The sequence below is a fragment of the Lycium ferocissimum genome, chromosome 6 (genome assembly GCF_029784015.1).
Source record: "Lycium ferocissimum isolate CSIRO_LF1 chromosome 6, AGI_CSIRO_Lferr_CH_V1, whole genome shotgun sequence".
Taxonomy (NCBI): Eukaryota; Viridiplantae; Streptophyta; class Magnoliopsida; order Solanales; family Solanaceae; genus Lycium; species Lycium ferocissimum.
In genome coordinates this window covers 11,607,651-11,614,518 of record NC_081347.1, presented here as the reverse complement: position 1 = coordinate 11,614,518, position 6,868 = coordinate 11,607,651, and positions in this window count along the sequence as shown.

Below are 6,868 nucleotides of genomic sequence, written 5' to 3'. Positions count from 1 at the left end.
AGTTGATCACCTTCCATTCTATACTCTCTCTCTCTCTCTCCGAGTAGGAGCCAATATTTTTTCTATTATTTCGTCAAATCTCCTGAGTTCTTCTATGCTCATTTTGATCCCTCTTTTTATGTTTTCTGTAACCCGTTGAAGTCCAAATGACACTCCCTCCTGTCCATATTACTTTGTCATATTTATTTTTGGGCAAAGTGTAAATATACCCCTCAGCTTTAGGATTCAGAGAAGATATTTTTATTTATATCCTGTGTAATTTTACAAGAAGGATCTGAGAAGGATAGAACGTACACGGACCTTACACCTAAGTTCGGGGGTAGAGAGATTGTTTTTGAGAGACTCTGGGCTCGAAAGAAAATAAAAGAATTTGAAGCCTGGTAGTAAGAAAACATGATAGTAAAATAGCAAAATTATAAAGCAAATGAAGCAAAAAATAGTAATACACAGTGAAAAAAAATACGATTACTAAATAATACTATTAATAAGAAGAAGCGGCGGGGAGGCTAGCCCCCTACCTCTCCCACACATTCTTATCCCACAGTACCCCGGAGACGAGCCTCCATTTCACCCACCTGCTCCAATATGATGTGCGACATCATCATTCATCTGCCTATCTCCTTGGATTATAGACCAAAGATATTTGAAACTTCCTTTCTTAGATATGACTTGTATATCAATCTTCACTTTCACCTCCGTCTCATGCATCACGTCACTGAACTTACATTCTAAGTGTTCTACTTAGTCCTGCTTAACCTAAACTCTTTAGACTCTAGGGCCTGTCGCCAAACTTCCAGCCTATATTTAACTCTATCGTACGTCTCGTCAATCAATGCTATAATACATACACCACGACACCTTCCATTGAATATGACGTGTCAATTCGTCCATCACTAAGGTAAATAAGAACGGGCTAAGGGCGGATCTTTGGTGCAGCCGCATCTAAGGGCAGATCTTTGGTGCAACCGCATCCTGACCAAGTCTTGGTACATCGTACATATCTTTAATTGCCCTAATATAAGTCACATGTATACCTCTAGACTCCAAACATCTCCAAAGAACCTCCCTAGGGACTTTATCATATGTTTTTTTCTAGGTCAATGAACACCCCATATAAGTCTCTCTTCCTGTCCCTATCTTTGCTCCAACAATCTCATGTTGTAGTTGATCGCCCTGGAATGAATCCGAATTGATTCTAAGAGATAGACACATGCCTTCTTATCCTCATCTCAACCACTCTCTCGGATACTTTCATAGTATGACTGAGTACTTTGATAACCCTATAGTTATTACAACTCTGAATAATTAATTTATCTATATAACAACAACAACATACCCAGTGAATCCCACAATGTGGGGTCTGGGGAGGGTAGAGTGTACGCAGACCTTACCCCTACCTTAGGTAGGCAGGTTGTTTCCGGAAGACCCTCGGCTCAAGAAAAAACATGGGAAAGGTCAAATACAGGCAAACAATTCAAAGCAATTATGAAAATGAAAACAACGAAAGTGAATAAGCCATGATAAACCATTCTGTGAAAACAGATACTCGCCGAAATCAAGGGACAAGAAACTAAAGAGCAATGCAACTACTCGTAAGAAAGGATAAACGCGACTACCTACTAGCCTTCTGCCCTGATCTGAGTCCTCCATACCCTCCTATCTAAGGTCATGTCCTCGATAAGCTGGAGATGCGCCATGTCCTGTCTAATCACCTCTCCCCAATACTTCTTCAGCCTACTTCTACCTCTTCTGAAACCGTCCATAGCCAGCCTCTCGCACCTCCGCACTGGGGCATTTGCGTTTCTCCGCATCACATGCCCAAACTATCTCAGCCTCGCTTCCCGCATCTTGTCCTCCACCGAGGCTACTCCTACCTTGTCTCGGATAACTTCATTCCTAATCCTATCGCTCCTAGTGTTCCCACACATCCATCACAGTATTCTCATTTCTGCCACTTTCATCTTCTGAACATGAGACTTCTTGACTGGCCAAGACTCCGCCCCATACAACATAGTCGGTCTAACCACCACTTTGTAGAACTTGCTTTTAAGTTTTGGTGGCACCTTCTTGTCGCACAACACTCCGGAGGCAAGCCTCCATTTCATCCACCCTGCACCAATACGGTGTGTGACGTCATCATTAATCTCCCCATTTCCTTGTTTAATAGACCCAAGATGCTTGAAACTATCTTTTTAGTTAATTTATCTATGTATTATTTAATTTTATATTCTTATTTCACATTCTATCTCAAATGTATTTCTTTTTCGGTACAAATAAAGTTATTTAGTAGGCGTTTGGCCATGAAAATCAAATATTTTTCACTTTTTTTTTTTTTTGGAATTTTGAAGTTGGAGTTGAAGATGGATTTGTGTTTGGTTATAGTTTTTGCAAAGAATATTTGGTTGTTTGAATGTAGTGCAATTGAAAACAAGTTTTTAGGTGTTTTCAAATTTCAAATACAACTTGATTTCAAATACAACTTCAAGTTGTATTTGAAATTTTCATGGCCAGACGCTGGTTTCCAAATAAAGTGAAATAATTTTCTAAAAAAGAGTGAAATGTTCTCATGGCCAAACGGGTCCTTACTCCCTCAGTCATAATTTATGTGATATAATTTGATTAGACACAAAATTAAGAAAGAAAGGATTATTTCTTAAACTTGTGGTCTAAAACAAGCTATAGATATTGGTGTGGTTATAAATAAAAGAGAAAGTTTTAAGTTAAATTATTTTTACATATAGAAATGTATCATTTTTTTTTGGGATAAACTAAAAAAAAAAGTGTCCAGCGCTGGCTCTATAGCAAGGCAACTCCCAAATTTTACCAAGAGTAAATTATGTGTTAATTTTGCTTTAAATCAAATTGATTATTTATGATAAAAAGTAGTACTAACATTTTTTTGTAAGATTTATATTATTTCATTCTCTTTAATCTTTTTCAAATAGGAGAAATTAAAGAAATATTATTTTGCCTTCTATATTCTGTTAGCTAACATTCACATTATTTTATTCTTATAATCCTTTTATATTCTCTTTCTTAAAATCTCTAACAAGTTAGAGTAATGCTCTGTCAAAATTAAGAGTCAATAGTCGAAAGTGTTGAACAAAGTGAATTGCAAATTCTTTTTTTGTTTCTTCTTAGGTTTTCAAGCATGGCAGCAAACATATTAAAAGAAGGTATACCAAGTTATCAATTTCTTGAATCATATTCTATTGTTCTAAAGTTATCAATTTCTTGAATCATATTCTATTGTTCTAACTCTATCATTTTTAGCTAAAATTTGATAACTTATTGCTCATAGAATTATGTTAACAATTTCTGTAATGATTGACTCAGTTGAATGATGTACTTCAACATTCAAATTTATAAAATTTTACCTAAAATTAACAATTGAAAAAGAAAATTATTCGACAAAATCGATTATAAAAAGCTTATTAAATAATAATTTAGCATCTAAGAAAGTTAGAAAAATAAATTTCGAATAAAATATAGGCTGAAGTAACTAAAACACCCCTAAACTTGGCACGAATTGCAACTTCAGTCCCCAAACTATTGCTGCACTTCAAGACAACCTTAAGCTTGGCTAACTGAATTTTAATATACCTCGCGTAGACATGCCACGGCAAGTGGAATGCACTCGCCGTCCACTTGGCATTTTCATCCTATGTGTCCTCCACATAAATAAATTGTTTTGAAAAAAAAAAAAAGTAAAACTAATTTTTTTTTATAAAAAATCTGGAACAATGAAATATTTATTTTAAATCTGGAAATTAAAAAAAAAAAAAAACTAAAAAACTAGAGGTTTAATTAAAATATCTGAAAAAAATGATTTTTTTTTTTAAAAAAAAATGAGAACTTGATATTTTTTTAAAAGTGTCGTAAAAAATCCAGATTTTTATGATTCTTTTAAGACACTTCTTTAAAAAAGAACTGGAAAAAATGATTTTTTTTTTTAAAATGTGGAAAACCCATTTTTTTTTTAAAATAATCCCAAAAAAATAGATTAGTTTTTAAATCTAGAAAAAAATTATCAATTTTCCACTTTATTCTTAAAAAAATCAGTATCCCAGATTTTAAAAAAGTCCAGGTTTTTAATCAAAAATTCAATTTTCTAGATTCCTTTTTTAGAAAAATAGGTTTATTAAGTTTTCCAGATTTTTAAAAAATCCAAGTTTTTTAATTAAAAAAAAATCAATTTTCCAGATTTTTTAAAAAAATAACAGGTTTCACACATTTTTTTTTAAATTCAGTTTTCAAGATTTAAAAAATTCTAGATTTTTTAATAAAAAATCCAGTCCAGATTTATTTTTAACAAATGGATTTTCCACATTTTAAAAAAAATTAATTTTTTCTGATTTAAAAAAAAATATACTTTTTAATGAATTTTCCAAAATTGATTTTTTTTTTCAAAAAGAGCTGATGTGGCACCTCTCAGGCGCCTATTGGTGTGTGACTACACTTGTTGTGCCATGTGGCAACTCGGGGGTGTATTAAAAACCAGTTAGCCAAGTTTAGGAGTGTCTTGAAGTGCAACAATAGTTTGGGGGCTGAAGTTGCAATTCGTGCCAAGTTTAAAGGTGTTTTAGTTAATTCAGCCTAAAATATAAGTATATGAAGTTTATTTAGGTTTTAGGCCTCTAATTTAAATTTATTTTAGGCCTCCAATTATGTTGAGCTATCTCTGAAAGTATCACACAAATTGAGATGGGGAGAGTTATTGCTTTTTATTTTTATTACAAATTACAAACCAAAAAAAAAAGGAGGAAAAAAGAGCAAAATGACGAGAATGCTCTAGTTGCGTAGCCGTGTGTTGTAGGGATATCCGAAGAAATAGCCATAATTTCTCTGTGACGGCAAACGAGTACCTTATTCGACCCAGAGCCGGTTTGGATTGGCTTATAAGTTGCGTATAAGCTGTGTTTAGCTTTTTTGAATATTTAACTGATCAGCTTAAAATCATTTTATGCTTAAAATAGTTCAAAAAAATTAATTGAGCCCATTTACCTTAGCTTATCTAAAATAACTTATAAGCCAAAAAAATAAGTTGGACTACTCCAACTTATTTTTTTGCCTTATAAGCTATTTCTACTTTTTTTTAAGCCCATCCAAACAGGCTCCTCCTAATCCCAAAATTAAATCATTCTTTGACTCAACAAAAGCATTCTCCTCTTATTCTCTCGCGCACCTTCTTGCTCTCAAGGTAAATAATCTTTCCTTTTCTCTCAATTCAAATCGTTTGTTCAAATTTATGCAAGTTAGTGTATTGTAAATATATGAACGTAATTAATCAATTTGACTACTAATCTTTAAGGGATGATGCGTGTTTTCCTTGTTGATGATGTTACAGCCTTTAATTTTGTGGATTTGCTTGATTTCTTAGCAATTGTTTACAAAGTTTCTAGTTTTGATTAATTGTGTCATATCTAGGAATTTTGCAATCAAATTAATTGTGTCGTTTTGTTGAATTTTGTGTGAGTTAGTGAGAACTATCTTTAATGTATGCATGCATGTTTTCTCTGTTGATGATGTTATACCCTTGAATTTCGTCAATTTGCTTGATTTCTGGTCGCTATGTAATCTAGTAATTATTAAAAACTTTCCAGGTTTGGTTAATTGTGTCATATCCAGGGATTTTGCAATCAAATTGGTTAGATTTTAAAATTTTGTAATGTTTTCTCTGTTGATGATGTTATTATAGCCTTGGATTTTGTCGATTTGTTTGATTTCTTGTCGCTATTTAATAGTAGCAATTGTTACAAAGTTCCCAGGTTCGATTAGTTGTGTCCTATCTAGGGATTTTGCAATCAAAGTGATTAGATTTTAAATTTTTGTAATATTTTCTCTGTTGATGATGTTATAGCTCTGGGTTTTGTGGATTTGCTAGATTTCTGGTCGCTATATAGTAACAATTGTTAAAGTATCCAGGTATTGATTAATTGTGTCATATCTAGGGATTTTGCAATCAAATTGATTAGATTTTAGAAAATTTAGAAGTATGAAGATCAAAGTTTTTTCTTACTTCTTGAAAGAATGAAGATTAAAAAGCAATGGAAGATTATACTTTTGTTTGCCAGCGCTTACTGATTGTTGGGAGTTACTTTTTCTCTTTTCAAGTTGTGTATTCTTGTGTTCGTGATCTGTAATTTTTTTCTGATTATGTTAGACTGTAAACTTCTATTTGATTTGTAATCTATATAATAGTGGGTTTCTCTGCACGTGTATAGCTCGGCTTTTATGAATGAAATAAGTTGTTTGTTTATGTAGATTCACATGCTTTTAGGGGTTCGTTTATTTGTTTGAATAAATGATTGTTCATAGGAATTGAAAGGTTCAGTTTATGTAGGTGTATTAAATGTTATATATTTGGTCGATCTCTTGCCTTCTGGTATCTCTTTGATAGCACAATTAGTTGCTTTTGGATATCGTCTTTATGCCTTTGCTATGGTTTCTAATCAATTAGGATTCTTTTGTTATACTCTCCTAAGTTGCCTGTGGTTTGATATATTCAGATTCCTAAGTTGCCTTTGGATTGATATATTCAATTTCCACTTCAGTTTATATCCTTGGATGACACTAGTTCCTAGTTAAATAATTTCTAGGATTCATATCCAAGTTATGAGAATTTTTATGTTCGATGCTGTAGGACGAAGATTTCGAGAACCTTTTTATACTTTTTGTTAGCGCTGATAGTTTTGTCATCCCTTTTGGCCTGACGTTGAATTGGAGTTGTGACAAACTTGTGTGTTTCTATATATTTCAGATGCAGATCTTTGTGAAGACACTCACTGGAAAGACCATCACTCTTGAGGTCGAGAGTTCAGACACCATTGATAATGTCAAAGCTAAGATTCAAGACAAGGAAGGCATT